We start from the raw sequence: 6,168 nt of genomic DNA, 5'->3' as shown, positions 1-6,168 counted from the left end.
ACTTCTTCTCCTCTGTGATTCGCCTCTTTCCTGCTTTTCTCTCCTGCCTGCCACCTTCACTGAATCTATGATCTAAACTGTGGTCGTGCACATGCATGACTTGTGCGTGTTGGGGAGGGTTGTTTATGAGAATATGTGTGTGTGAGTGCGCGCTGAATGCTAATGTGCATATGCATAGGTATGGAGAAGTGAGAGCCTTTTTGAACATGCATATATACAGTACATGTGCGTTGATTCCAGTATCATTTCTGACCCACATGACAGTTTTACATGTGTACACACACATAATATAAAAGAGTAATCCTTCCACTCACTTGTTCTTTGCATCTTTTTCATTGTTCATTGAATAATAAAAAAGGAAAAACATTTATTGTCCGTGCCTTGTAGCTTGTCAAAGTCTGTCACTGTTTAAGTCAAGGATGCAAAAAAAAATGTCTTTGCGTTTCCACTGAGAATAAATGTGCACACTGTTAGCCTCATCACATTTGCCTGTTACCTGGAAGGTGTCATAAATCATTTGTCTAAAATGCTCTTGTGTGAAGCGATGTGCTCTTTACAGCACAGTTTATCCCCCACCAGGAGATAAGGATGTGTCACTGTTCATAGGAGATGTAATGAAATAATTACACCTAGTAAAAGACAAAAATACGCTGGCAAGAACAGCAGGTTCCCTTTTCGAGACTCTTTATATAAAAATATTGAAACTCATCTACAGCGAACCTATTCAGAGCCAGAATTTGAAGTGTTTTGTATGAATATGTTATCATTATTATTATTTGCTGTGTGTCTTTACCCTGTTTCGATGCTGTGGCCAGACTTTCCCTTTGGGGACTCACAAACAGCAAAGTGCTTGTGGTTACACAGTAATCGTAGAATTGCCCAAATTACAGAAACAACAAAGGCCCCTTTCAACTTTAAAGTTTGAGATTTTTTTTTTTTTTTTTTTAAGGTTTAGATCATCTTATTTTAACTCTGTTGGGATTTTACCATCATGTATCACAACATCAAAGCCCAAGTATGTCAAAGCTCATATATATGAGTCTGAGCCCAGATCTTTGGTCAAAGAACAAACGGGCTCACTAACAAGGGAGAAAGCTGTTTCTTAGTGCATTTTATGTGCACTTACTGTGAAGACATTTAGAATCAGTGAGGGGGAAGATCTGCAGCGCTGCCCGTAAAGAATACATGATGGTGGTTTGATGTTGTTTTCTGACACCTCTGTTTTTAATATATTAGACTCAAGAGCTTTAAATCACAGGAAACAAAGTCTCAGGTGGCTCTCTGTGTTCAGTAGCTTTCCCAGCTTGAGATCTCAGATCCTCAATTCAAGCTTTCCTCTCAAACATTTTAACGTAATCTGTACCTGGGTGACACTGCATTATCATAACTGAATAAAGATGGGTCAGAGCGAGCTGCCAGGCCGTGTGTGTTCAGAGGCTACAGCACTGATATGAACTCTGCAGTTTATGTATGTCTGTGCCTGAGTGAACTCACCCAGTCACACTGATGTGTGGCTGTTAGTGTACCTCCATCTGTCCTTTCACTGAGTGTGTATGTGTTTCCTCTCTCAACAGTTTCTCTCCTCAGGCCTTGTGTCCCCTGGAGCATTAATGGTAGGTTGTGTTGGCCCCCCTCAGACAGTTTGCTCCTGTCAAACATTGTTTCACCCTAACAGGTACACCTCCCACTACACTGGGACCCTCCATCACAGGCTGAGGGCCTGTCAGAGACTTTCCTCAAACAGTAGAAGATCTTGTTTCCTCTGCCGGACTTCCGTCCTTTACTGTTTTACACCTTCTTCCCAGATTCGTCAGTGTTTCATGCTTGTTGGGAGAAGTACAACCATGTAAAAATTATCCAGCCTCTAGTTGCTACCAGCGTGAAGTCTCCTCTAAATATGAAGCCGCTGCTTAGTATGACATAAAGAGTGAAAACAGCCTCATCCTGTCCAAAGGGAATTAAATCCACCTCTGCAATACAAGCTTCTGCGTGTGTCCACTGTTTGTTACTCATCCAGACCAAGAGATGTCTCATAAGTAACAGACACTGACACATCAGTGTATAAACAACATTTCAATGTCGTCACTGCTCCAGGTGGAGTGACTTTGAAAACACTAAATCCAGTTTACTCTGCTTCTAACAGGTGCCGAGTGAGATGAATAATGTGCTTGAAAAGAAAGCAAAAAGTCTTTTACATGTTTTTAATTGAGCTCAGGGAACACAGGCAATATCTCTGCTAACAACTCAGACATATGATGCACACATGACCAACAGCACAGTTTTTTTGTTTGTATATTTTTTGTAATGGACCACGACCTAAAGCATTGTGCAGCATGTGTTTTCAATGGCATATCGTTACTTTCAGTGTGGCAAAATTACAAATGTACCTTTACGCCACGGACAAAGAATATGGTTGTAATATTGCTCTACATTTATCTGCAGTGGTTTCCTTCCAAAAGCATCATCATTGCGCTCTTCCCAGAGCTGTGAATGAGTTTAAATAGGTATTTCTTTGTCACATATATATGAGATGAATCACTTACATTTTGATTCCTCCTCTTTACGATCCATGCCTGGAATTTTGTTTCTCTGTAGTTAGCACCCTGCGGCATCTCAGCCGGCATCCTCAGCGGCTGTGATGAATGTGTAAGAATTACAGATATAGATCCAGCAGCAGGCTGTTCATTAAACTGAAACAGATTTATGAAAAGCAGCTGGAGAAAGGAAATATGTCACATATGGACTCTGTGTAACTTCATGTTCAGTATTTCTATGAGTGAGTGCTTGTTGATGCACTGCGTGTGCAACTGAGCCATATTTATTTCCTTTTTTTCCCCCCAATCATACATTGATCCACCCCCAAATCCCCTCAATCTGTAGATGGGGAAGAGCGAGCCAGGGTTGGGAATGTAGGGGGCTGGTTTTGGGAGAAAGAGTTGTTCATTACAGCCTTTCTTCTATCTTTAGGTAGATGGTGAAATGGTAGCTTGATGGCCACTGTTTCCATGGCAACTCTGTTAGAGCAACCTCTGCCCACAACATTTCAAAAGATCAGAGTTGTTATTTTTAAAGTAACACAAGACAAGATGGCGTCTGAAGCATGAGCCGAGGGGTCCACAAATTCTCACATGAAAACAGCCGCGCACACAGACGAGGAAGAGGATTAAAAACTTATTTTTCTATTTATATCAGCTATGCTGTTAAAAACATAGGCACTGTGTCTCTTGTGTACAAATATTTTCGTTAATAGCTGCTGTTACAAATAACAAGAAGTTATCATATATAAAATCCCCACTCACCAAAGGAGAAAGCTACGCATGTTTGCTCTTTTGTTCATAACACTGATAATTTAAATAAACGGGGAGTAGTATAGTTCATCATTTACTGAATTCTTATTGATTCTAGTTAATTCAGCAAATGAAATGCCTGTACTTACTGAACTTGTTCTGGCACATGTGACAAATAAACCTTTGAATCTCTGAATTTCGTTGGCATTTTCATTATGTCAAACAAATTTTATTAGCAGATAGAAAGCACAGCTGTTGCTGTTGATGCTGAAATGTACTTTTTTGCTCACTGGATGTCAGGTAAGTTCATTCTTAAAATAGAACAATAGAAAGTAAGAGGCAAGGATGAAATGTACAAACTCACAGTAACAACCGCTAAAGGCTCATCATTTTTACTTGACATGAAATCCTGCCATTCAGTCAACCCCGTTTTGTTTTGTTGGTTTTTCTGCTGCTGGGCCTTCCCTTCTATTAGCACAATAAATAATTTTGGATTGTATCAGGACGAGACATGGGTCAGATGTTTTCTCTCTGACTACTCTTAACCTGGTTGCCTGCTGTTTCCACTACGAATGGGCTAAAAAAAAAAAAAAAAAAGCCATTCGGTTTTCTTGGTTTGTTTCTTGTACTGCAATTTTCCTTTGTTCCTGTACAGACATGGCTCATTTGACATGGATCTGGTGTGTGTCACTTAGCTCACGCTTCATCCAATCAGATGTCAATCGACGCTGCAGGCTCCTCAATGGGAACACTTGCAAGCATGTGTTTCCATGGAGATGTAATTTGTTCATGCGCCCCTGCAGCTCCTGTCATTGACTTCAATTAGTGCAGGGGGCCATCTTGCCTAAGCACATACTTGCACAGAGAGCCGGCCTAAAAGGGTTGGAGAAAATTGGCGCAGAAGATATGAGAGCGTCGGAGAGGACTTGAGTGCTGCTGGAAGGTTTTTATCCTGAGATGGCATTCATTTAAATGCCTTTTTGTCGATACAAAAAGAATGACATTTCAATTTGGACTAAGATCCTTTTTTGAGACATCACTCTCACAGACATTTTACAATAGATGGAAACAGCAGCAGCAATCACATTTCCCTTGGATCATAAATTATAAGAAAAGCACTGTAGATTGGTCTTCCTGCAGCAGATGATATTAAATGATTCTTTGTGTGCTGCCAAATGATGATACAGTATGGAGACGCCAAGGCTATGAAGATTAGTCCTAAATGTATTTATTTTATTTTAGAGAGGTTTACTTTAGCTATAACTGCCTGGCTTGTTTTTGCTTACTTTTTGTGTTTGTTTGTTGTTGTTTTTGTTTTTTTTTCTGATATGGCAAACTAACATCCTGTATATATGTTTTTTCTTTTTTTTAGCGGCCCCTCTAACACTTGGTCTGGCTCACTTCCTCCACACTTCTCAGGGTTATCTGGCCATCTGCTGTCGCCAAAGAAAACGGCCGAAGTTTGCCTCCGAGGTCCGTGTGAAGTGTGCAAACTTTGTGTTGTTGTGTTATTTCCTGTGTGAGGAGCACTTCACTGCCTCACACCTGAAGCACGGCTGTGCAAGCTGCTGCTTCCGACCCGGACAACTAGCGGTAAGAAACTCTGTAAGCCTTCATTTATATTTAATCATCAGGCTGAATGTGAGCGTCAGAAAAAGCATTTCTGTCGAGTTATCGGTGTCTGAATTCACCGCAGCGCGTCACGTGCGAACAAACAGGATCCACTTCACGGACTGTAGGAGTTTAGACTGTTGTGATGTTTCTGCCCCGCTCATTGTGTCATTGTTTTCATGCAGTAAAAAAATTAGCTAATTGCTAAAGATGTCAGTGTGGCATTAATAGTTTGGGGAGTAAAACAGAAAATAGCTTCATCAGCCAGGGGCGATATAAAGCTCTGAATGGGCCACCCCCCCCCCCCATTAACAAAGTATCTATCCAAAAGAAACATCCCTATCGTGCAGCAAAAACTGTAAATAGGTAAATGCGTATAGATATCAATCTTTATGTAAATATTTATTTACATAACTTAACCAAAGATGCATCAACATTTTCATCGAGCGTACAGGATGAAAGGGATACACTATATATACACACACATATTCAAACTAGGGAAAGTGAGAGGAAACCTTGTTGCACATTATCATTATCAATATTGAAAAAGCATCAGGTAAAATGTCCCCAAGCCAAGCAGAGACGTGACTGATGACTGAGGACGCCCTGATATGAGCTGTAAGTTAGTTTGTCTCTCAGTCTTACCTCCCTCAAATTCATCCCTCCTCTTTCTGCTGCTTCCATGTCTCTACTCCAGCTGCCAAAAATCTTTTAGTCAAAATTAGGTCATAGGTATAATTTAGAAAATTACTTAAGTTTTATCATTTTTGCATCACCTGCCTGAACTTGCTGACGCCTGAACTTTTGTGTGCCGTGAGTAAATCATTTCTTGTTAACTGCAGTATATCATTAGTTTTTTGGTCATGTTTTACATGAAAAGGCTGAAGCAAGAGACTTTTAACTTGTCATTCTGCACTGTTTGTATAGTTTTGTTTTTTTGTTTTTTTTTTGTATAACCAGATCAGATCCGTGAGATTTTGTGTGAGTATTGAATTTATGGCATTTCATTTCATTTCATGAACCCCCCCCCCCTCAAAAAAATACAGCTTTAGGATTATTGAGCTCCAGAGCCATAAACAGTTCTGTTCCAGGCTTCATTTCTCAGAAGTTGACCTCAATTTCCACATAGACAGACAAAAACATTACAGACAGAGTGGTGGGATGTGCCTTTAAAGTGATTCAACCTTGACTATCCCAACTCATTACAAGTACCCTCCCAGGCTGCATCTGTAATTACCGTGAACAGGTGCATCACTCAACCACATCGCTC

The 6,168-nt window shown here is 40.4% G+C and overlaps 1 protein-coding gene across 3 annotated transcripts in view; it reads left to right on the top strand.

Annotated features, from left to right (window-relative positions):
* The first annotated feature begins 4,742 nt into the window (after positions 1-4,742).
* Positions 4,743-6,168, top strand: part of adcyap1r1a (adenylate cyclase activating polypeptide 1a (pituitary) receptor type I) — a 40,011-nt gene continuing 38,585 nt past the window's right edge. For all 3 annotated transcript variants that reach the window (XM_029524883.1, XM_029524882.1, XM_029524884.1), the window contains exon 1: positions 4,743-4,880. The gene's annotated coding sequence lies outside the window, so the exon portion shown is untranslated. The remainder of the gene's footprint in view (positions 4,881-6,168) is intronic.

The sequence above is a fragment of the Echeneis naucrates genome, chromosome 17, assembly GCF_900963305.1.
Source record: "Echeneis naucrates chromosome 17, fEcheNa1.1, whole genome shotgun sequence".
NCBI lineage: Eukaryota > Metazoa > Chordata > Actinopteri > Carangiformes > Echeneidae > Echeneis > Echeneis naucrates.
This window is presented reverse-complemented; position numbering and strand designations above follow the sequence as displayed.